The following is a 26,583-nucleotide window of genomic DNA, read 5'->3' as shown; positions in this document are numbered from 1 at the left end:
TAGTCCAAAATAAATGCAGTCAATGTCTGTTTATAAGTCGTCTGGAAATGTAGGAGAAAAATGCAAAATTGTTGCTCAGTACTCACAGCTCCCCATGTTGTTCTTTCCTGGCCTCATGGAGTTTCTTTCTATGAATCCCAATGGACTCAAGGAGATCCTCTACAGATCTCTGTAGCTTCTTGTCTGCACAGCTCCCTACTCTCCAGTTTTCTAGTCTGAAAACTTCAGTCATTTCAGCTTCCCCTTGAATTCTTGTCTCCGTCTCCTCAATTTAATATGATTTCTGTGCTTTTGCTGGAGTTCCTCCTCATGGGCCCTTAATTCAGAAAGCGCTTCCAGGCAGAAAGCTGGGGGTGATTATAGGGCTAACTTTATCTGTTTCCATTCCCTCAAGGATCCTGTTTCTGTGCTACCTTCTATACTGTCTGAAAACCAAACAGATATCTCATAAATTTTGTCTGCTTTTTTATTGTTTACAGTGAGATTATGAGTCCAGTATCAACTACACAATGACCAATTCTACCTCAACATGGTAGAATCAGATATCCCCTTTAGTTTGTTTTTTGGAAATTTTGGGGGCAGTTGTTAAAAATCATTAGGCTTTAAGTTGTGTAGACACAGAACTAAAATTAATTACATACTTAAAATGGGGTAGAATAATATAACAGTTATAGTGAAGCAAAAATGTTTCCTTTTCTATGTGTGCTTTTGTGTAACAGACTGAAGTTTAAAGGTGCCATTTGGGGAGCGAACTGGGTCAGTCTGTCTACACCAAAGCCAGTAAGGTGAATGAAGAGTCACTAGAAAAGCATTACGGAAGTCCTTTTTTGAAAATACAACTCATTTTTAAACCTTTGAGGAAATGTCAGATTGACTTCTTTCATGTGCTCATCTACTTCTTAGTAAATGTTTTGGTCTTGAAGAGAAGAACGTCTTGGTTGGACACCATGGCTCATGCCTATAATCTCATCACTTGGGGAGGCTGAGGCAGGAGGATCACTTGAGCCCAGGAGTTCAAAACCAACCTGGTCAACATAGTGGCACTCCACCTCTGCAAAAAAATTTTAAAACTAAAAAATTAGCTGACATGGTGGCACATGCCTATAGTCCCAGCTACTCAGGAGGCTGAAGCTGGAAGATCACTTGAACCCAGGAGTTCGAAACCAATCCTGGTCAACACAGTGAGACCTCACCTCTACCAAAAAAAATTTAAAAATAAAAAATTAGCCAGGCATGGTGGTGAGCACCTGTAGTCTCAGCTACTCAGGAGGCTGAGGCAGGAGGACCACTTGAGCACAGGGATTCGAGGCTGCAATGTTCCATGATGGCATCGCTACACTCCAGCCTAGGTGACAGAGTAAGACTCCCATCTTTAAAATACAAATAAATAAATAAATAAATAAATTTTTAAAAGGAGTATGTATTTCTTCTTTACTAAGTCAGGACTTTCCATCTTTATTAACTATAAAAATAGTTAATAAATAAACTTATTAATAAATAGTTAAGAAAGTTATTAATAGTTAACTAAGTAACAAAATAGTTAATAGTTGGTTTCTAGCCTAGTCTCACTTGTTTTGACAATTAACTCAGGACCAAATTAATAGAGTGGGAAAAATCAAGGGAAGGGTCTGTCATTCATTTTACCAAGTCTTTTTTCCAAAATCAACCAAACGCAGCATAGTTAGGGTGGTCTGGCTCATTTCCCACCTCTTCTCATCTTTAGTATTTGATGCATCTTCCTCTTTTATTTCCACTACAACAATGGTGCATCATTTAAACGCTTGCATTTTATGATCTTATAAAACCAACTAATAGAATTATAAATATTATAAATATATTCACCCAAAGTGGATTTAAGCTGGTACAAAGGTATTTATTATTCATTCACTGGATGACTAAATTTTTCAGACCACTCTAAGAGTCCATTTTACCATAGTTAACAAAACACTACTATAAATTGTCCTTTTAGTATCATTCTCAGTTAATGTCAGAAAAGTAACAGATATTTTAAAAATCATCCTTATTTTGAACTGTAAGTTATTATGACTGACAAATAGAGCACAATAACTCTACCAAAGGAAAATCCAGAAGTTGTTTCTCAACCTCTAAACTAAGCTACTCTGCCCACCTATGTGTTAATTACCTTCCTGAAAAATGAAGCTAATCCAGCCACGTCACTCCACAACTTGAAGACTTCTGATGGCTCCCTGAGTCCTGATGGATAAACTAAAACATTTTAGAGAACACAAGGCCCATTACAATTTCAACCTAGTTCTAACCTTCAACACCATGGTTGAAGAATAGCATGGTGAGACCATGCTATTGTCTCACCTTAGAACTCTATCACTCTGAAATCACTTTATCAGGTCAGAAGGGCTTTTCACAATTCCATGCCTGCTCTCAGGCCATTGCATCTGTCTACAAACACTCCTCTGAATAACTCTGCCTGCTCTGGCCAGGGTTGTATGGTTTTTCCTTTTCACATCTTTCACACTTCTGTGCCAGTGGAATGTACTCAGAATGCATCCCTGGCATGTTCTGTGTTTTAACCAGCTGGTGCAAGAGAGTCTGGTTAAGATAATTCTCCAAATTTTGATGCTTTAATCTGCTATCATGTTGATCAACAATAAGTCCAATATCATTCCATGAATTTCTACTCTAAACGTCCTTGTAAATCCTCTGGTGTAATTACATAGACAATGTGAATGTCCCCTAGGCCTTAGCGGACCCAGGCAGACAAAGGATCATGATTTTATGTTCTGGAGCAGGGCTGTCCAATACAACTTGCTGCAATGATGGGAATTCTTCTGCACTGTCAAATATGATAGCCACAGGCCACATAGGGTCATTGAGTATTTGAAGTTTAGCTAGTGTGATGGAGGAATTGAATTTTTAATTTCTTTTTATTTTAGTCTAAATATACTTTAAATAGCTACATGGGGCCAGTGGTTACCACACTGAACAGTGCAATTCTGGAATTTTCATAGGCCTATAGACCAATTCATAGGACTATTATCCCAGGGATAGTTGATAGAAAAAAAAAGGAATAATAATGTAAAAGGAGAAAATGGGCCGTAAAAATTAAAGGACTAACAGAGTAATATGATCGTGAGAATTATTTTCTTTTTCTAATCTTTCAGGATGTTCATATTGTATTTTAAAGGCTCTACAGCCTTTCTTTACTATGCAAGTTCTGTTGCTCTAAAACAATAGTCTTAATTTTATATAATAATTTCCTTATGCCTTTATATGTGTCCTTCAAGAAGAGAACATGCATTAAATTATAGTGAGCTTGTGATTGAACTACTCGGTAAAATGCTAGACAAGAAAGATCATTTTAGAGGAATATGTGAAAACAGAAGTTATGCCTAAATGAATTGTTAGCATTTGTTATCATTATAATAAGGAAGGTAATTCACTGTGGAAGTTAAAGCACAATGTGGGTATCCAACAGACCTTGGTCAAGTTATTTAATCTAAGTTTCACAACTTCCTATTTTGTCAAATAGTATGCACCCCAGTAAGATAATTTATATGAAACCTTTAGCTTAGTGTCTGGCACCGAATAAAATATGTAAATGTCATTTGGTAGTATTACTATCAAATGAGTATTACTCTGATCATAATTATTATATTATCATTTTATTAGTATTCTCATTGATAGAGAATCTTAGTTGACAAAGTACTTTCAGAACATAATCTCATTTGACCCTCTGAGCAGACCTCAAAGGCAGGCAGATAATCCCACTTTATAAAAGAAAAATGAGATTGTGAGACTTTAAGAAACTTGCGAAGTACCAAAAGATTGAAGCTATCTACTGATGCCATAACCCATACGCAGCCCACTACACCATGCTGACATTGCTTTTGCTAATCACGTTACTGCCTTTTTAGCTATGCCAGTCAATTCATTTTTCTCATCTCCAAATGCTTAATCTAACCTGGGTTTTTGCAACCATTCCTGCTTCCCAGGAATGCCCTCCCCTAGAGTTGCCTCTCTTCCCAGCCACACTCAGCTATTTTGTTTTTAATTTTTCTTATGTGTTAGGTGAGCAATGCTTCATAATATGCAGTAGTGGCTTGTATAAGCATTCGCAAATAAATTTTTCAAACTACTCTTATCCATAGCCAAGAGCAAACACTTAAAATTTATCTCTGAAAAGCCAGGCCAGCATTTAAATCTGGAGTTCAACAAATGCGTCTTTGTTTCAGTTGATCTTGACATCAGTTATAAAAGTTCTTAGGCATCTGCCAAGAGTCTTTGCCGTATTGTACCTTACAAGTAAGAGACAAAGGGCTTTGGAGTAATTAAACAAAGCACAATTCTACATTTTGTTTACTCAAGACTCTATCCTATATTTTTCATGCCAGCGATACTTAAATGGAAGTTAGTTGAAAGGTGACCCACATGAGGCTTAGAGAATTAGACTCCCAGTCCACATTCAAAAAGTGTTTCTGCCAGTGCATATTAGGGGATATTAAGAAGATATTTCTCTTCTTAATTAGGCAGAATACAATGATGTGATAGAATAAATGTAGAACTTGATTACCAGGCTGGGCACGGTGGCTCACACCTGTAATCCTAGTACTTGGGGAGGCTGAGGCAGGCAGATCACCTGAGGTCAGGAGTTTGAAACCAGCCCGGCCAACATGGTGAAACCCCTTTTCTACTAAAAGAACAAAAATTAGCTGGGTGTGGTGGCACGTGCCTGTAGTCCCAGCTACTTGGGAGACTGAGGCAGTAGAATCACTTGAATCCAGGAGATGGAGTTTGCAGTGAGCTGAGATAGCGCCACTGCACTCCAGCCTGGGTGACAGAGTGAGACTCTGTTTCAAAAAAAAGAAGTTGATGACCACATTCATTCCACCTCATCGGATCAGATATGAAGATATGGCCAAATCAACATGGCATCCTTCACATCCAAAGGCAATATGAGTGTCTTCATCCTCTATAATATTTTCCCATCCACACATCCAGCCTGCTGGGCATGGGGTCACCAGGCATGAACACTTAGCAAAGAACGCACATGGGCAAACACAACAAGGTTGCAAGAAAAACAAGATGGAGAAGCAAAGCATATTATAGGACCCTAGGGGCCCTCTGTGCATTTTAATTTCTGATTAATAATTGTGAGCTAGATTACGAATCTGCAGGATGTCTATACAATCCTAAGCAACTCAACTTCTCTCTCTGTTTCACCACCTGCAAAATGAAGATGTTGAGGAAAGAATTCACACCACAGAATCAAGTAACAGTGCTGCTAAAATCCTCTGCAGCAATAATATTCTAGGATATTATATCATGAAGCTTTTCCAAAAGGCAGTCCTTTCACTCTTCTCTGAGTTCTTTCCAGAAAATCATAAGTACTGCAAATCTTTCTTTGGTATCCCATCAAGAGGGCTCTTCCATGTGGCAGGAAGGTGTTTCCTCTGAAGCAGGGCAAACTCGGAAGGCCACTGGCAGTCCCACCGAGAGATTTCGAGAGATAACAGCCCCATGCAGAGAAGAGTCATCAGTAATGATGTGGTGAGCACATTTTGACCCAAAGCTGACAACATATGGCCTCTGCTCCCCGGCTGATTTCCTGAGCTGTCCTAAGTGTCTTTTCCAAAACACTCCTTGTTCCATCATTTGTGAAGCCCACCTAACGGTCATTTATAACTGATTCTGTCACATCCATCATAAGCTGCCTAGATGTATTAAGATTCTTAGGAAATGTTTCCAAATTATGTGTTAAAGTAATATGTGGTGTGATTGTCTTGTATATCAGCCTTGTGTATACTGGGGACATTTACCTCACTAAAGCAACACTGCTCTTGCAACCTTGATTTACGGTAAATATTCCTACTTGCAAAACAAAACACCTTGAATCCTATTTTAAAACAAATTGCACACATTTCAATCATCCATGATTTTGGTAAATGCAGTGAATGTTAAAAGACAGAACATATAACACATGATCTGCTTATTTTGAAGGGTTTCGTCTGATTGTCAATATCATTGGCTCTGCTTTTCGCTACTTAGGGCACACAATCACAATGTTAAACCTGATCTAAATTGTTTTCCATTTCTTAAGATGCAGTCATTTGTTTTAAAATAAAATGAAGTTGTGTATTCTTGGTGAATTTTCTTAACAATAATTAATGATGTTTTCTTATTATATTTTTGCAATAACCCAGACTGTGATGTTTTCTAGTCAATAAGAAGGGAAAATCCTTTCTGTGACACACATACTTTAAGAAGTAACCAGCTGAGTTATTACGAGAATTCAAGCGCTGCCTGATAAAATCAGTATGTCCTGGAAAAGAAACACAGAAGTAGGAACCAGTCCACGAAACTGCACCTGAAAACATGATATATAAACTCATCTAGAGGAGAAAAGGGACACAGAGATTTTTAATGATGCATCTAGAGTAGTTTTCCTTCTGGCCCAGTGTGCAAAATGTAAAGAACTCTTGCATCTTAATGACAGATAGGGTTTTCTAGCCACTAGTATGATATTCACCAGAGATAAAGCCTGCATTATTCTCTAAAGGAGCTAGAATGGGAGCTCCCTCTCTTCCTGGACCAGGAATACCAACACTCTCTTCATACTTGACCATAGCATTCCTGACACAAAGTGTGTGTCCTGAGTTATATTTCCAATAGTGATGATAGATTTGCATTCATTTATTTTTGCCCTCTTATTTCTTCTTTGTAACAAATGATACAAATTTATGAAGAGGTTGGAGCTCCCAGTGCCCTCTGTCATTCTCAAGTAGAACAAAGCTTGCGCTGCAAAACAAGATAGAGCTGGTGCTCTTGGAATTCGTAGTAACTTGTTCTAACAAAGTCAGGTGTTCCAGGGAGCTGGGTAGCAAAACTCAAGTTCTATTAAAACACAGGGTTGATGGTAAACATATCCTAAGGCAACTGACCCATGTCACTCTTGGGCAAAGCAACACAAAAGCCAGAGAACTGTCTTTGGTTCAGATTTCAGAACTGAAGTTAATCTCAACAATTCTAGCTTTTATAAAATTATCAAAGATGAGAATACTACCTTTTTTTCTTATATTTATTAATATCTTGCATACCTTTGCTCATGAAGTAAGTACTAAAGACATACTTTTAATCGAATTTTCTGGGTGTTTTACCTTTTCCAGACCCTAGCATCTTTTCTTCTAATCTAGATTCCACAGGCACCAATGACGGTATGAAATTTTGCTGCTGAAAATGGCCTCCATATCTCTATTTTATCCTTGCACGAAAGAAGGGTGGATCATTCTCATTTCTATTTCTTCAACTGATATTTTAAAGTAAGACGAGAAAATAAGTCAGACTTCTAGCAGTGTAGCTTTAAAAACCCTTTGAATTACTTCCAGACTTGTGAAGATACTGAGGTCAAAAATTACAGGATATTCTTGCTTCCTAAGCATAATTACAGATTACCTTACACTCAAACATAATAAATGAAGATAAATGAGATGAAATGAATGTAGTAAATTCATTTTAATTGTAACTGGCATAATTATTAGATTATATGACCATGTAATATAAATTTAATGGAAGTAAACTTTTCAATTTTATTTATGCACTTAGAAGTAATTAAATATGAATGAACGATGTGACTATAAGAGAATAATTAATTTCTCATGTGAATTAATCAACGGTGTTTTTAAAATGTTCTCTGTAGTTTACAATAGAAAAAAGATTGTAAACCCATATTATTACAGTGTAACAGGCAAATAAATAGCTGAAAATGGTAAGTGATGGAGAGGATGCAGTGAGAAGCAATTTGCACCTGGCCTGGCCCAGCTCACTCCCTCGCTCCTCCACCAGAAGACTTCTCTGCTTTCCTCCACCACAGTTCCTCCCACCGTAGCTGTCTCAAATGGTGGGAGAAAGGACCCCTTTCCCTCCTCAAACTGTTCAATCAGTGGGTTCATTCTTCCTCACATACCAGTTTTACATACCTTATGTACTGGGTGTTGTCTTAGGAGGACCACTAACCTCAAGGGGCTGGGCGCAGTGGCTCAAGCCTGTAATCCCGGCACTTTGGGAGGCCAAGGCGGGCAGATCACCTGAGGTCAGGAGGTTGAGACCAGACTGGCCAACGTGGTGAAATCCCGTCTCTACCAAAAATACAAAAAAATTAGCCAGACATGGTAGTGGGCACCTGTAATCCCAGCTACTTGGGAGGCTGAGGCAGGAGAATCGCTTTAACCTGGGAGGCAGAGGTTGCAGTGAGCCAAGGTTGCACCATAGCACTCCAGCCTGGGCAACAAGAAAGAAACTTCATCTCAAAAAAAAAAAAAGGAGGACCCCTAACCTCAAGGACTGAAGGATTGATGAGGCAAAGATGTAAAGAGTCAGCGAGGTACTAGGAGCTCAGGACACCGAAGTCACAAGGTGCCAGCAGCAACACTGACACAATGCTCCATGCCTCCTATATAAGGCTACTGAGATTAGGTTTGATCTTAGAGTCTGGGACAGATCTCAGCCTGCCAATCTGAGTAACGTTGGTGTGGCTGCCAGGTTGCAGGGCAGAGAACCAAGTAGGTAATTTCAGGTCCATAGGCTTGTGCAAGTCAGAGGACAGGGTGTGTCTACAAAGGGGAATTAGCAATGCAGGGCAGCAGCTTAGTGACTTCCAAATGGATGACAACATTCTAGAAGAGATGTGACTTAGCTGAACTCTGAAGCCAGCTTCCTCCTCTGTGGGTATGTAGTCAGCTTGGGCCCCAACTTCTACAGGCTTTGAGCAACAATCCCAGCAGCTAAAGAGCTCCTCCAAATCCACACAGAGCTGCCTCTGCAGGGTGCAGCCCTGTGGTTAGACCTGCGCGTGACTGCACTGCCCTGGCCCTTTAACTCTGCCCATCCACTGAGATATTATGCCTCTACTGGTGGATAAAGGCAAGCACAAACTGGCCTCTTCTAGGCAATCACTCTTAATCTCTGCCCATTTGCTCTAAACCTGGTTGTTTTTGGTCAGTTTTCCTTTAGTTCTCAGAACCTCAGTCTTGATGTCTGTTTTCAGTTCCTACTGTTCACCAAGTCATTAGATTTGTCTGGGGCTTGGTGGACCACAGCTTTCAACTCCTGTTGGCTCTGCTCACCTCCTAATTTTAACGCCTCTGGTGGTTGGGGAAGAGAAACTCTATGTTGCAGTCCCCACCTTATAGAAAGGCACCATTGAACTCTAGCTCCCCTCATACCCTTCATTTTTGTCCTTTTCTCCTTCCCAGCTTCTTAGCCCAGGACACTCATGTGCTTACAGAGGAAAGACCACCATATGGCTGATGCATCTGAAAGCAATAACTTAACTGAGGCATAGCCCGAGAATGACCCTGTGGTCTAAGGAGAGTGTGTGTTTGGAGTCCCAAGCTAAAGAATCTGGGAGCGGCCAATCTGGAGTTTCACTCCTTATCCATGAAGGACGTCTGGACCCCAGGCCCATCCTTTGAAACAGAGGCTATACAGGGGATAGAGGTCCTTGGTGCTGGGTTAAATGGAGGTTGCTAGGTGGAAGGTGCTAAGTGAAAATGTTATACTAACATCAGGCTTTTTACCATCAGTAGCGGTTCTCCTATAGAGCCTGCTGCCACTGCACTGTCCCTGTCTGTAAATTCCCCAATAAACCCTATATCTCGTTCACTCTCTCCAGATCTCTTCTTCAACCTCTTGGACTCGTGCCATCCCTATCGGAGTCAATAGGGGTCCAGCATAGCAACCACTTAAACACAGAGTAGGGAGTAGAGGGGAGTGCATCCTTCACTGTGGGCTCCTTGAGACCAGTCACCACGATTTTTTGTTTTGTTTTGTTTTGAATCCCCAGCACTTAGCACAGGACCAGCAAAAATGGGCACAGACTAGAATGTTTCTGTTCATTATAACCCCATGATAAAGCACAACCATTTTAGTCAGTTTCACCTGAGATTCCCTACTATTGAGATGAAAACATTACGCACAGCTGGTCTCGGTAGCGCACTTCTGTAATCCCAGCAACTCAGGAGCTGAAGTGGGAGGATTGCGTGAGGCCAGAAGTTCAAGACCAGCATGGGCAATATAGCGTGATCCAAGCTCTGAAAATAAAAATAAATTAGCTAGGCATAGTGATGCATACCTCTAGTCCTAGCTACTGGAGAGGCTGAAGTGGGAGGATCACTTGAGCCCAGGAGTTCAAGGCTGCAGTGAGCTATAGTTGCACTACTGCACTTCATCCTGGGCAACAGAAACCCCATCTCTAAAGAAAGAAAATTAGGTGACATGTCCCTCCACCTTTTGACCCAACCAAACCAAGATATTAGCAGGCCTATGCAGAATTGGCAAAGAAGGTTGTAAAAATCCCTGTCTGTTCTCAGCCCATCAGCCACCTCGAAATTTTTAAAAAGTTTAAATTAAGGTAGAAGAGTGAGGAGGGCAGGTCTGTTCTTGGTGGAGCAGTCAATATGCTGGGCTTCCTCTCACCCCAAGTCAGATAAGGGGCCCCCAGGACTCCAGTGCCCCAAGAGAACCAGAGAACTTGGCGTATATTTTCTGGACTTCGGAGGGCCCAGGAAATGGTGCCTTCTGGGAACATAAAGGCAAAAGGCTCTGCCTTGGTCTATCTGCCATGATGAGAGAACAGAAAGAGACACTAGGGGGAAACCCCTCCTACTAATGGCAGTGAGCACAGGTCCCTTAGTTCCAAGCTGTATGTGGACCCCCCCAGAGGAGGTCACCTTGAGAATTGTCTGTTGGGACCTGGATGGGGGAGGCCACCACACACCCAGGGCTGAGAAAGAAACCCAGCAATGTGCCCTCCTGGAGAAGAACCAGCCTTGGGAATTTACCATACCTGGAGGGTGCCCATATGGAGCTCATGTGACCCGCTAGCTCAGCATCTAAGACATTTCCTCTTCCTGGAGCCCCTGAGGAAGCCAGGGTGATCTAACAAGAGCAGGGTAGTGGAAAAAGGGAAAACTGAAGAGCAAGAAAACCTTGAATCTTGGATCCAATTTGAAGCTTTTTATAATTACAGTGGACTGGATATTTCAATTACGAAAATGAGGTTATCCTTAGGACCAAATGTGACCAGGTTACTTTTAATTAGCTATGTGAATCAAAGAACCGTGGCACTTGGGTTTTCATCCAGGGTGAGGAACAAATGGTTCACAGGGAGAGTTTCAAGACAAAATGTTGAAAAAGAGAGTGAAGCTGCTTTGTGTTTGCATGCAGTTGAATTCAGCTGATATCAACATAGCTGATGAATAAATAATGAATTGATGAGCAAATGAATAAATGCAAGCAAGGAAATAATTGCAAATTTAGTATTATTACTCTTATTACTCAATTTGACTCACATATTAGGCGTAGGTTTAAGCTTTTTAAATTTTATTTATTTTTATTTAATTTTAATTTTTTTTTTTTTTTGAGACAGAGTCTTGCTCTGCTGCCCAGGCTGGAGTGCAGTGGTACAATCTGGGCTCACTGCAACCCGGACTCAAGTGATTCTCCTGCCTCAGCCTCCCAAGTAGCTGGGACTACAGACATGCACCACCACGCCCAGCTAATTTTTGTACTTTTAGTAGAGACAGGGTTTCACCATGTTGGCCAGGCTGGTCACAAACTCCTGACCTCAGTTGATCCGCCCTGCTTGGCCTCCCAAAGTGCTGGGATTACAGGCGTGAGCCACCACGCCCAGCCAAGTTAAGCTTTTAGAATCTAGTTATCTGGTTTACCCTTCTCATTCCCCTTTATCTCTGCTCTTAAACAGGTAAAAATGCTGGTCATTTTTTTTTTACCATTCTGGGCAAATACTCTTTTCCTCAGTTACCAGTTCCTCTGGCTTCTGCTTTCTTATTTTTCTGAGCAATTTTACTTTTTTCCTGTGCTCACAGTTTAGGACAGCTGTACCAAATAGGCACTTTGCCTTTTTTTCATTTTGAAAACTTTCTTACTTTGACACTCTATGGATGAATCTAAGAGCAATTTCCCTTTCTGTTTTCTTTTATATATATATTAGATATATATAAATATATATAATATATATTTATATATATAACATATATAATATATATAATATATATAATATATATAATACATATAAATATATATTATATATAATATATATAATATATAATATATATTATATATAATATATAATATATATTATATATATAATATATAAATATATAAATATAAATATATAAATATAATATAAAAAATATAAATATATATATAAAAAATATATAAATATATAAATATAATATAAAAACATATAAATATATATATAAAAAATATATACAAATATAATATAATATATAAATATATATATTATATATAAATATATATATTATATATAAATATATATATAAATTATATATATATATTTATTTTTATATTTAATATATATAATTTTATATAATATAAAATATATATTAAAAATATAAATATATAAATATATATAATATATAATATATATAAAATATATATTATATATATATAAAATATATATTATATATATAAAAATATATATAATATATATATATTCCGTACTTTTCTTCCAAACTAAAAATCTGGATTCCCAAGGTGTGTTGAAACTATTATCAACCCAGATATGATTCAGGAAAAAGATTATGTATATTCTTTGGAGTCTCTTTCTATTCTCTGCCATCATTTTGGTTCCATATGTAGGTCATCTGCTCTCTGCTAGTTTACCACCCATGCTCTTCCCATGGAGCCCTGGGCACATTTAACTAAGTCCCTCCTCGCTCAGCATGCAGTCTTTTTTGAGGGTAGAGGTGGGTGGAGTAAGGATTAAGGAGATGGGCAGGATATGAGTACCACAGTGGATGAAGACATCAAAGAGTTTGAGGACTACATTTCTGTAGAACACGGTGGGTATAATTAACTAAACCATTAGAGTAGTTTCAATACTCTGTACTTTGAGTCCTTATTCTACAATTCAAATTAGTATATTCTATTTTTATGCTAACTCCCTGTTGTACTACTCTACTTCCAGGATTATTTACTTTGGTGTTACAGTACATAACTGCCACATTTTAAAGTTCATTGCAGCTTATTAATATTAAATGACGTGATTCAAAAGCATTTGCTTTCTCGGGCCAGTGGACACAGAGTACTCTTAAGATACATTAAAATATGGATTGGGCAGTGTTTAACAAACCCTACTGAGTGGTTTCTGTGTTTTAACAGTCAGCTTCCCAGACTCTTAGCTTGGCTGGCAACATGACAGTGCTTTAACCATTGGTTTAGAAACTGAAGAGAAGGATTTCCCTCAACAGCCACCAAGTAATAAACAGCAGGGTTAAAGCTAAAGGAAGAGGCTACCTAGTTGTTATTATTGGTTGTTAGATTCAAAGCAATGTCACTGTTCCTTTTATCTGAGTACAGCCTGTGATCAGACCTCATTGTACAAGACACTGTCCTTAAGCCTTTGTTATCTTTGCTGTAGAGCTGGGCTAGCCAACCAAGTTGCTCTCCCAGGGATAATTTATCTTGCAGGTGACACATTATATAGAACCACGCAATCAAAGTTTGAATTCCAGCCTTCTGTTGTCTTGGTTGGTCAGGCTAAATTAATAATCGAACTTGGTGCCCTTGAACGAGCTCCCTGCTGTATACATTTAGCTGGCCAAACCACTTCCCCTCCCCCGACACTCCACCTCCTCATGGATGAAAACTTCTGTTAGAAAAACAAACTCACAAAGGAGAAAAGTACCAGGTGCATGAGACACGGGGATGACTAGAAAGGGAATGTGCAGCTTCGTGTTTCTTTTTTTTTTTTTTTTTTTGAGACAGTCTCACTCCGTTGCTCAGACTGGAGTGTAATGGCACAATTTCAGCTCACTGCAACCTGCGCCTCCCAGGTTCAAGCAATTCTCCTGCCTCTGCCTCCCAAGTAGCTGGGATTACAGATACATGCCACCATGCCCAGCTAATTTTTTTTTTTTTTTTGTATTTTTAGTAGAGATGGGGTTTTGCCATGTTGGCCAGCCTGGTCTCAAACTTCTGATCTTAGGTGATCCACCTGCCTTGGCCTCCCAAAGTGCTGGGATTACAGGTGTGAGCCACTGCACCCAGCAACAGCTTTGTATTTCAAATCAAACACTGACTGTGTGCCAGTTACACTGGTCCCTGCAGAAGCCATTGCCAGACCTTTTTTTTTGACACAGTGTCTCACTTTGTTGCCCAGGTGGGAGTTCACTGCAGCCTCGACCTCCTAGCCTGAAGCAATTCTCCTGCCTGGGCCTCCCAAAGTGCTGGGATTACAGGCGTGAGCCACTGTGGCCAGCCTTACTGCCAGATTCTTCTCCGTATGTAGTATTCCATGGTAAACTCAGCCTCAAAGGAAGCATACGCTACCCATGTGGCATGTCTGTGAGACAAAGAAAGGGAAATAGTAGGAGAAACATGAAATGTCTTATGAGGGAATCTAAATAAATTTTGAAAGTTTGATTTCCAATATTTTATTTTTCAATTTATAATGGAAGCTCTAACTCTATGTTACCCACCATCCCAGACCAGCCCAGACCCACTAGGCCAAAAATATTTAAAGTATGTAAATGCCAATTATGTTGCATATATAAATAAAATACTGCCTGGAAGCTAGATATCATGGAATGATACTAAAGGCAGTTAAGTTTACGTTGTTCACTAATTATAACAGTAATAGCTAATATTTATTTAGCTATCAATAGAATAGCTAAATCAAAGGAATACCATTTTTCTATAATGCTTATCAATGGAAGAGCATTTATTTCTTATCAGTGTTACCAATGTAATCATGTTTTTCTGTAATTTCAAACATAAGACAGCCTATTTGTTACCAATGGAATTGCATTTTTCTATAATTTCAAATGAGGCCTAGGCTATAGCCAATATATGTAGAGTCTCACAATTTCTACTCTCTTAAATTATGGCCTTCTGGAGTTCTTGAATCTATGTTTATTTTTTTACTTGACATTTGTGTGCTGGATGCTATAATACAATATCAAGCAGAATCAGGGTCCCTGCCTTCATAGATTTCAGAGTCTACTGAAAGGACCAACAGTAAACAAATAACCACATAAATAAACTTCAAATTACAGTTGATATCAATGCTAAGTAGGAAAAGATACATGGCATCCTGAGAGTTGATATCAGCGATCCGCCCAGTGTGGGGAGGGTCTAGGAGAAGTGGCATTTCAGCTGAGGACAGTGGAGAGTAGGAGTTACCTGTGGGGAGAGGACAGGGCACAGCACTGCAAAAGCCCTGGATGCCAGGGAGCTTGGGCACAACTTCTATAACTGGATTGACTTAACTTGAAATGTAATCTGCTTGGAAGAAATTAAAATTAAAATTCAGGGCAAGTGACCTGAAGTTACCCAACAGAACACAGAACATCAGATAATAATTCCACTAAGAACATTCAGTTCCGCATGACTCAGCACCTGCAAGGTACACCATGCTTCGTTTATGATGGCAGCGTAGCCTGGTCTCCTGGTCTATGCATTTACGCTGGGAGCCAAGAAGATCTTCAGCTTATGGAGTTCATGTCACCATACCCATCGTTTGTGGCCACGGACAAGTCAGTTCCGTCTCTGTAGGAAACTTAAAGGACAAGCCCTAGAGGGGGCAGCTGTGGGAAATTATTGGATGGTATTTTGACTTTGATGTGTCATTATGTAAAACCATATCGAGGAATAAATTTTTTGTATTCCAAGAAATAATATTGAAAACACTTGAAAGTAATTAAAGAAGCAGATCCTTAATATATAACCAAGGAATTTTTTATGTTTTAATTTATTTTTAGTTTTTTTATTTTTATTTTTGAGAGGGAGTTTCATTCTGTCACCCAGGCTAGAGTGCAGTGGCACAATCTCAGCTCACTGCAACCTCTGCCTCCTGGTTCAAGCGATTCTCCTGCCTCAGGCTCCCGGGTAGCTGAGATTACAGGCGCCTGCCACCACACCTGGCTAATTTTTGTGTTTTAGTAGAGAGGGGATTTCATCGTGTTGGTCAGGCTGGTCTCGAACTCCTGACCTCAAATGGTCAGCCCACCTCGGCCTCCCAAAGTGCTGAGATTACAGGCATGAGCTACCGCGCCCGGCCAAGGAATTATAATTTCTAAAATTCTATGAGCGTTTTCTTCTGAATGCTTTTCTGAATATGTAATGTACATGCCCATATGTATATAGCCTCTCCTGGGTCACACCCTTATTGCCTATTAGCATAAGTCAACTGTGAAGTGTTTAACAGGTGTTTTGTAGCGGGTGGGGAGCAAAAAAATTCAATGGTTAAATAAATTTAATGAAGACTGGAGTAAGCAGTCTTCATTACTTCTTACTGCCAAAGTGGTCAAAGTGTTTAATATTTTTATATTAGTCTAAACTGTAAAATTCTGATAAGGTAATATAATATTTGGCATCTACTAAATTTATTTTCTTAGAGGACATTTTTCCCTCAAATATACATTCCTCAGAACATAGCATTCCTATATACTCATAGAGGTGATCTAAAATTAGAAAAAGTCAGTCAGTGATATTTTTGCTTCTAGAATTTGTTCCTACCTCATTGCCTTTGTGATTATGTCTACAATTCTGGGCCAGGCCTGTAAGACCATTCACTGTCTGGACTCAAGCCAATTCTGCCTGCCATGCCATGCTTTGCCACCCTTGCCCCTGCACTTTACGCTCCAGACACACTGACCTTCTCCTTCTCCCTCATCCTGAACACACCCCCCTTCCCCACCTGAACCTGGCATGGGTGCCCTCTGGTTGGAAAGGCCCGGCCTGCTCTCCGCTTCTCTCTGCCCGAGCCCCACTTTGGCTTGTCAGTTGCCTGTTTGTTCTTCAAGGTCTAGTTCAAATAGCTTCTCTGGGAACTTTGTTCTTTCTTCTCTGACAGCATTGATACCATTGTATTCTCTTGCATCTGTTTATCAGATCGTTTCCTGCCTCCTGCTTTGACTAATTTCTTGCTTCAGGGCCAGGGCAGAGACCGTTACCTCGTTTGCATACAGTCTTACCTAAGAAAGCACACAGAGGAAAGGTCTATACCAACTGGATGAACTTGAATTTGTGTGTGTCTGTGTGTGTGTGTGTGTGTGTGTGTGTGTGTGTGATGGTAGGGGTATTCTCCACCTTTTTTTTTTTTTTTTTTTTTTGAGAAAGAATCCCGCTCAGTTGCCCAGGCTGGAGTGCAGTGGCGCAGTCTCAGCTCACGGCAACCTCTGACTCCAGGGCTCAAGCCATTCTCCTGCCTCAGCCTCCCGAGTAGCTGGGACTGCAGGCGCCCGCCACCACGCCCAGCTAATTTTTGTATTTTTAGTAGAGACGGGGTTTCACCATGTTGGCCAGATTGATCTTGAATTCGCCAAGTTGGTAAGGCTAGTCTTGAACTCCTTACCTCAGGTGATCTGCCCGCCTCAGCTTCCCAAAATGCTGGGATTACAGGCATGAGCCATAGCGCCTGGCCTCCACATCTTAAGTAAAATAAATAAGTCAAACTATAAAATATCTGTCTGATAAGTAACTCTTCTCTGTCTTACATGCATTTATTTTATCGCACTTATCGGAGTATTAAAATTACGTGTTTTTATGAGTCATGTCTGAGAACATTGTCCTTGAGTGCAGGGACCTTATCATATTCATTTTTCATCCCTAGCACTTAGCATAGATCTTGGCATTTAGTAAATGTCCAATAAATGATGCTCAAATTAAATGGAATCAAATCTTGCTCAGCTCTTTGCTGCCTTGTCACAGTAAAGTGACTAAGCAAGCATGTGAACCCTGGGATCAGAATGCCAGGTGTGAATCCCAGCTCGTCACCTGCTGTGTGACCTTGGGGAAGTTACTGAACTGTTTTGTTCTCTGTTTCCTTATCTGTAAAAGAGGATGTGAATATTGTCCACCTCCTGGGCCTGTTGTGAAGATTAAACTTATCTATATTTACATCCATTTCCACATCAGTATTATCTATTTAATTATACAAAGTGTCTTTCTTATGCCTTCCCAGTGAGAGAACAGGCAATTAAATGTTGTGATGTACAAACAGAAAACCTCCCACCCTTCTAAGTCCTATTAAATGTCAAATCAGAGATGGGGTCATGTCAATAAAGGAGTTACTAGAACAAACATGAAAGTATAATTTACATTATGCATTATAATCCTTCCAATTAAAACTCCCATTGTAAAGGGATCTGATTTCTTACCTTTTAAATATTGTTATATGGCTTTTATGAGAAATTCTGCAAATGTCAGGAAAAAATACTATAGGGTGTATTTTTAATGTGGACTATTTTACAAGGTGCTTTCAAACATATGATAGGATATCTTAGTCAATTGTCGTAAGAGCTCTCTAAGGAAAATCAGATCCAGTTTTATAGTCCATTTGAGGTGATGGTACAAAAAAATAACAGTTAAGATCAAGTATACTACATGTCAAATCACATTTCTTGTTTTTTTGTTTTGAGATAGGGTATTACTCTGTTGCCCAGGCTGGAGTGCAGTGGCGTGATCTCGGCTTACCACAGCCTCGACTTCTCAGGCTCAAGGGATCTTCTCACCTCAGCCTCCCTGGTAGCTGGGACCACAGGCAAATGCCATCACACCTGGCTAATTTTTGGTAGAGACGGGGGCTCCACCATGTTGCCCAGGCTGATCTTGGACTCCTGGGCTCAAGCTATCTGCCTGCCTCAGCCTCCCAAAGTCCTAGGATTACAGGTGTGAGCCACCACGCCCAGCCTATGTTTCTTTTCTTATTTTCTTTTTTTTTTTTTTTCGAGTCGGAGTCTCACTCTGTCACCCAGGCTGGAGTGCAGTCATGCCATCTCAGCTCACTGCAACCTCTGCCTCCCGGGTTCAAATGATTCTCCTGCCTCAGTCTCCCGAGTAGGTGGGACTACAGGCGCCCACCACCAGACTCGGCTGATTTTTTTGTATTTTTAGTAGAGACGGGGTTTCACCATATTGGCCAGGCTGGTCTCAAACTCCTGACCTCATGATCCGCCCGCCTCGGCCTCTCAAAGTGCCGGGATTACAGGCGTGAGCCACTGCGCCTGACCATGCCCAGTCTACGTTTCTAATAAGAAGTGCAGGTTTTCAGAGAATGGAATTATTCCTGAGAACCACAGCAAGTCAAGGTGTAGTGGAGGAGATGGGGCTCCAGGTGGGCCTTGGAAGGTAAGACTAATGCAGGTGGGAAGAGGAGAAAGGACATGAGGACAGGGAGAGCAAAGGTGCAGAGGGTGGAAAGCATTTGGTATGTTTGGGGTGACAGCTCCCTGTGTGGCACAGTAGACATTTGGTCTGGCCTTGGGAGTGGAGTCGGCTGGTCTCAGCAGGGAGTGGGGGTGCTGAAATGCCAAGGCTTGCTTGCTTTGCCAGTTTTAAGTTTAACCACCCACTTCCCTGAGAACACCACTGGCTAACTTGCTGCATGAATTACAAGTATGATAACAAAGGAAAGTCTGGAGACCCCCCTTTAAAATACACTTGGCTCAATTGCTTCACTGGACAAATAGTAACTAATACCAGCATTGTCCCAGGGCTGTGAAAGTAGCCATCCAGCCACTAAGAAATTACCCAACATTCCTACCAGAATTGTATTGGCTATTGTGAATGGCTTTAATAACAGGACCTTGTTCATTTGGTTTTTAGATAGGTTATTACTGATTTACCCATTCAATCAATTCCTGTTTTCCTCTGCTGGGTGTAAAAACTGCTCCCAGCCCCAACCTCTGTGTTTAGGACAAGGAAAAAATGAAAAAGGACTACATTATAACCCAGAAGGTGATCACATATCTTCCTGCTCTAAGTGTAGGCTTTTCTATTGTGATATGGATTATCCAGGAATATTATATCACCTTCCCTAAAAGCATTAAAAATAGGATGCATTCTCATCCTCTGTAAGTGGAGCTTGCGTGGTTGTGTGTGTGTGTGTGTCCTGGGGGAGATGAGAGTATAAGCGGGGGTGGGGGAGAATAATTTAAATGCTCTGCTAAGATTTCATTTAGTCCCATGAGTCTACGATAACATTTTTCTATCATCATGCAAAGATCCATGGAATTAATAAGAATAATAACAGTTGTAGTACTGACAATTCTGGATAAAGAGCTTTGACCTTCCAGAGAAAATCCAGTATTTTTTCCATTCAGTATCATTAAAGTCACACACATACATCTTACTACCTTCAGTCTTTTTCCCAGATGTCTCTTCACATTCGAAAGAAGACACAAAGTAAAATTAGATGTTTTTTACCAGAACGTGGCTCTTGTTTGCTACTTCAGATTTTTAAAGCACACAGGCATTATCTATAACCCATCCTCAGGGTAATCTTGTGAGAAAAAATATGTACTCATTATTGATGGAAAAGGAGATGCTTATAGCTTTTGCTTAATTTTGTTCCAAGCCTCTAGGAGCAATAACAACAAAATGGTTGTTTTTACTAACAATAGAAAAAAATAGCATAAAATACATAAAGCTATCTTAGAATAAATCGGACACCTTAAGAGTCTCAGTAAGTTTTTCTTATGTGCTGAATACCATGTAGCGTCTTATTGACCAACCCCCAAGTACATGTTGCATTCCTTCCCAAAGCCAACCCTCCTCTTCCCCACAGTGGCCCTAGGCCTGTCTCCTAGAACTCTCAGCAGCATTTGATATTGTTACCTGGATGGCCCTTGACTTTCCTGCTTCCTTGGCTGTCATAGAGCAGTGTCCTGGTGCTTCTTTCACCTCTCTAACTTCTCCTTCTCAGGCTTATTGGCTCCTCATTCTGTTCCCTAAGCCTAGGCACTGCCCAAGGTCTCTTCTTTCTTTGGTCTCTGTCAGGGAGATATCTCACCCAATCCCAAAGCTTCATCCTTTCATAAAAATCTGTATCTATATCTAAATTGTCAGCTTCCTCCCTTTCAAATTCTAATCCTTTTTTTTTTTTTTTTTTTTTTTTTTTTAGAGATGGGGTCTGGCTATGTTGGTCAGGATAGAGTGTGGTGGGTATTCACAGGTTCAATCACAGCTCACTACAGCCATGAACTTCCAGGCTCAAGTGATCCTCCAACCTCAGCCTCCTGATTAGCTGGGACTATTAGGTGCCTGGCTAATCCTTCATTCTTGATTCTGTGCTTGACACTGCCCCAGCTGTAATTCTTACACCTTCAACCTGCTGCCTTCCCATTTCCTCCTCCACCCCACTTCTAGAATGTGTAAGTACCCACTAAGTCATAAACTCCAGGAGGACAAGGCTTTTGGTTGTTGTCATTTTTATTTAAACTTAGGTATCCTCAGCACTTTAGAACAGTACCTGGCATATAATTGACATTTTGAAAATACTGAATGAATGAATGAATGACTATCACTTCATCTCTACCCACTACAAACCAGCCTAACTCATCTTTATGTCCTGTTCGTCGCCTGTGCTTAAAGCTAGGGAGTAGCTTTACACATTAAGCTTACATTAAGTAATGTGGTCAAAACCATATTAAGTAATATGGTTTAAGTAATATGGTCAAACCATACTTAAGAAACATAGTCAAACCATACTTAAGTAATATGGTCAAACCATATTTCTTTTCTATTACCTAAGTATGGTTTGACCATATTACTTAATATTAAGCACATTAAGCAATATGGTCAAAACCAGTCAAGTATGGTTAAGTATGGTTTGACTATATTACTTAATATTAAGTATATAAAGTAATATGGTCAAAACCAGTCATATTACTTAATCACCCAAACCGGGGCATTTTTGGGTGTGAAAGGGGGCTGATGTGGTTGGCTGTGTCCCCACCCTGCTAATAAAAACATACCTGAGACTGGGGAATTCCTTTTGAATTGTAGTTCCCACAATCTCCACATGTCTTGGGAGAGATCCAGTGGAGGTAATTGACTCATGGGAGTGGTTACCTCCATGCTGTTCTCATGATAGTGAGTTCTCTCGAAATCTGATGGTTTTATAAGGGGCTTTTCCCGCTCTTTGCTCAGCACTTCTCCTTGCTGCTGCCATGTGAAGAAGGACGTGTTTACTTCCCCTTCCGCCATGATTCTAAGTTTCCTGAGGCCTCCCCCAGCCCTGATGAACTGTGAGTCAATTAAACCTCTTGCCTTTATAAGTTACCCAGTCTCAGGTATGATTTTATTAGCAGGGTGAGAATGGACTAATAAAGGGGCACTATAAATAATTATGCTGGGATGACAGGCATAAACTTAACCTGATTGAATGCTTACCCTAATCATTAGCATTTTTTACTTTTCCTCCTCATCTATTCCCTTGCATTGTCAGCTGCCAAGACACACATCTGCATTTGCACTGTCCCCTCACTTAGTCTTCCCTTTTCGTTCTCACCCCTACTTGCCTCTTCAGGCTTTGGCACATCTAGATTGGTTTCTATTAACAGCCTCTTGACTGGTCCCCTGAGCCTAACCAGTCTCCCCAGTGTCTGTCTCTGCCCATTCTATTGCCACCTACACATGGCTGCTGGATTAATCTTCCTAAGGGATAGCATGAGTAATCTAATTTCTCCACCCAGAAGAGTTTCACCGGTTCTTCACTAATTCTGAAATCCGTACAAACTTGCAGCTTTTACAATCTTCAATCTTGGGCCAGTCTAATTTGTAGGTATGGATACTCAAGACATGAGTACTAAGAGTGGAATTGGCATCACCATTTCTAATAGGGGGCCTATTAGCAATAAAGAATTTTGGATTGTATATTAGAATCTATAGAATCAGAGTCTACAATTTAGCAAGATTCCCCAGTGATCTGTATAAAGATTAAAGTTTGACAAACACTGCTCTACACTGTAGTCTAACAAGGAGAAATCACAGCTCTAAAATCACCCCCAAGATTTTAGCTTCCATGCTTTGTTTGTATGGGTCACTTTTTGTAGGATACCTGCCCCCACCATCTCTATTCAGTAAAATTGCATTAATCTTCCAAAGATGAACTCCAGCAACTATATACTCCATGAAAAACTTTCCTGTAACCACTAAATATTATCTTTGCATCCCCTGAACACCATAGTATTTAATTTCTCATGGCTTGTCACTATCTCTCTTACCTTGAATTACAGATATTCTAGTACTAATTTTATACACACACTCATCTCCTCCTTACATTGTTAGCACAATATGGGTAGTAACATTTTTATTGTGATAAAATATACATAACATAAAATTTCCCATTTTAACCATTTTAAGTATATAGTTCTTTGGCATTAAGCACATTTATATTGTTATGTAACCATCACCACTATCCATCTCCAGAACTTTTTCATTATCCCAGACTAAAACTTGTACTCATTAAACATCAAATTCCCATTCCCCAGCCCCTGGAAACCACCATTTCTACTTTTTGTCTGTATGAATTTGACAACTCTAAGTACCTCATACAAGTGGAATCATGTATTATTTTCCTTTTATGACTAGCTTATTTCACTTAGCATAATGTCTTCAAGGTTTATCAATGTTGCAACATGCACCAGAATTTCCTTCCTTTTAAAGGCTGAATAATATTTTACTGTAGGTATATACCACATTTTGCTTAATCATTCATCTATTGATGGACATTTGGGTTTCTTCCACATTTTGGTTCTTGTGCATAATGCAGTTATGGATATGGGTGTAAATATCTGTTCGAAACCCTGATTTCAATTACGTGGGGTATATATTCAGAAGTGGAATTGCTGGATCATATGGCAATTCATTTTTAATTATTTGAGCAACCATTATACTGTTTTCCACAGTGGCTTTGCCATTCTACATTCCTGCCAGCAGTGTGAAGATTCCAATTTCTCTACATTCTCACCAACACTTATTTTCTATGTGTGTGTGTGTTTTTTTTTAATAGAGTCCTAATGGTATAGGTCTGAGATGGTATCTCATTGTAGTTTTGATTCACATTTCCCTACTGGTTGAAGATATTGAGCATATTTTCATATGCTTATTGGCCATTTGTATATCTTATTGGCAGAAATATCTATTCAAATTCTTTGCCCATTTTTTAATTGGGTTGCTTGCTGTTGTTGAGTTTTAGGAATTCTTTGTATGTGCTGAATATTAACCCTTATTAGATATGTAACTTGCAAATATTTCCTACCATACTGGCTTTTGTTCTCTGCAGTGTCCTTTCTTATAGGAACTGTTCAAAGAACAAATGAACTTAACTATAGTGCTTTCAAATGGTATCTAATCAATATTTATATTAAATTTGAGTTGTTAAACGATGCTTAATTAATGATTTATCACTATGCTTAAATTTATGATGAAACCTGACTAAATGTAAATTAACTTTGCTTTAAAATTATTTTGGTCAAATCCAATGAGATCGGGGAATGCCAAATATAATTGTGAACATTTTCAGGCTTGAGTTCTGTTTGGGGTGCACAAAGGAAGCTTCAAAACATAGACTTACAATGCCCCATCATTGTCCTTAGATTTAAAATCTTAACACTTACACAGGGAGGCTTTAAATATTACTTGCTAGCATATGGCAAGAAAGAGATTAGAAATCATTTGTAGTACAATTGGAGGAATGTTTAAATTCCTGTTTGGTTAGGGGTTGTAGCATAATAAAAGTCAAATGAAAAATAGAAAGTAGCTCTGAAATAAATAAACTTTCAGAGAAGTAAGGATGTTTATAAAAATTCAGAATGTACCCTGAAGCATGACCCATGTTGGTCTTAATGTAATCAAATTCATCATTGATATGGCAGTAGCAAATGAGAAAAGCTAGTGGACATTTGTGGGGTAATAAAAACAAAAGGATAGTAAGTTATTTATTTTTTATGAATTGTATTGTTTGGCTAATTTATAGGCCAAGAAAACTACTAATAATAGCCATAACAACCCTGTCTCGGTTTTACTTTCTCACACTCTGGCCTTTTTGCTTTGTGATTTATTTTTAGCTCAAGAACTTTCTACCACAAACTATCATTAGACCACAGAGTCACATTGGTTGTATATGGCTATAACCATGTGCCTTCTGTGGAATAGTTTAATGGGAATTCGGTTGGTTCATATTTGAAAGGATTACATAAAACTTCTTTGAATAATTAGCACAGCATCCCAACAAAGGGTTAGTTGATTTTTTTCCAATGAAAGGTCAGACAAGAGAAAGTCATTCAGAAGGCATACGAGATTGCTTTCCTGGGGTCACTTTCATTCTGAATTATGAAACAACTTCAAAGACATGAGTCAATCACTTAGTATTTTTTGGTACAAAACATTACTACTGAGTGACTGTAGTTCCATGACAACATCTTCACTGGATTAACATAAATGAGAGCTAATAATGGTGCATTCATGCACATATGTAGGTGTATTCAAAGGGTACGTGTGAGGACATTAGCCAGGGTCATACTCAGCCCTTCATTATGACTCTCTATTTACTCAACCCCTGACTTTATGATGAATGATCCATTTGGAATGAACTTTTTGTGCCCTTTCAGATACATAGAGGTTACATATGTCCCCCGGCTGCTTAAGTCTAATACTTTAAACTTTTTTTCTGGCTTTTGTAGACTCATTCACTAACCTTTGTTTTGAAGCGATTTGTCTGATTGCTTACATTAAAAGGGGTTACACATGAACAGAGACTCAGAGTGGGGAGTCCATAGGCCCTCACACTTCTTTCTGATTGGTTGCTTGGTAAGTCGAAAATGTGGCAGGCGTTTCTGAGATGCAATCAATTATTTCAAGTTTCTTTGTCTGAGCTTTAATTGGAATTCAAACAGAAATAAATTTCATGATGACATTTTCCTAATTTCAGTTCTGAAATAGAAGAAATACGGTATTGTATAAAAACCTTGAATTGAAAAATGAGGAGTTCATGCATTAGGTATAAAACGTGTACCTGTAATTATATAACTTTAGAAAAGAGACCTCAGAGGGTCTCCGTTTTATTTCTCACTTTACAAATGAGAAAGCAAATGAGAGCTGGTGAGTTTAAGGGACCAACCGAACATTCTCTAGCTCATCAATGGCAGAGCAAGGATGAGAACTCAGGGAACAGGAGGAAACTCACTGCTGTGTCCTTTTTACTATTGCATATCACCTTCCTTCAGTGAGTCCTTTTCAGAAGCAGTATATTAATCAATTCTTGCCTTTTTAATTAGACAAACCCTGTGCAAAGATGAAATTAAAAGATTGTTTCTTTATTATATGTTGAAATTTTTCTTAACCTTCACCATGAAAAAACAGTGCTTGAAATAGCAAATATTTTTGGTAAGATGACAAAATGCTGTCTAGTATGAAATCCTTAATGGCATCAGTCTAAAATTCATAGTGGTTGACAACTTCATACACAGATCCAAAGAGCATCCACTTTCTCAGTGGTTTTTCAGAAAGGACATAGTGTCTAACAGATGTTTAACCAGAGCAGATATGGAAAGAAAAAACAAGTGCTGACCTTTTCTAGAGCATACTTTCAGATGTTAGTAAGGGTGAGAGTAGACAGGACTTGGATAGCATTTCAGAGTATCTCTTTGCTCAGATGGTAGATGCATTGACATCGAAGGAGAAAAGATACGAAATCCTTTCTTTTATTGAGGAGGAGCCCATGTAAAATTTCCGTGAGCATAATTCATACCAGTTTATTTAGAGATGAAGTGAATTGAT

This window comes from Pongo abelii, chromosome 14 (genome assembly GCF_028885655.2).
Source record: "Pongo abelii isolate AG06213 chromosome 14, NHGRI_mPonAbe1-v2.0_pri, whole genome shotgun sequence".
NCBI classification, from domain to species: domain Eukaryota; kingdom Metazoa; phylum Chordata; class Mammalia; order Primates; family Hominidae; genus Pongo; species Pongo abelii.
The sequence above is the reverse complement of the archived record's forward strand: the minus strand, read 5'-3'. Positions refer to the sequence as shown.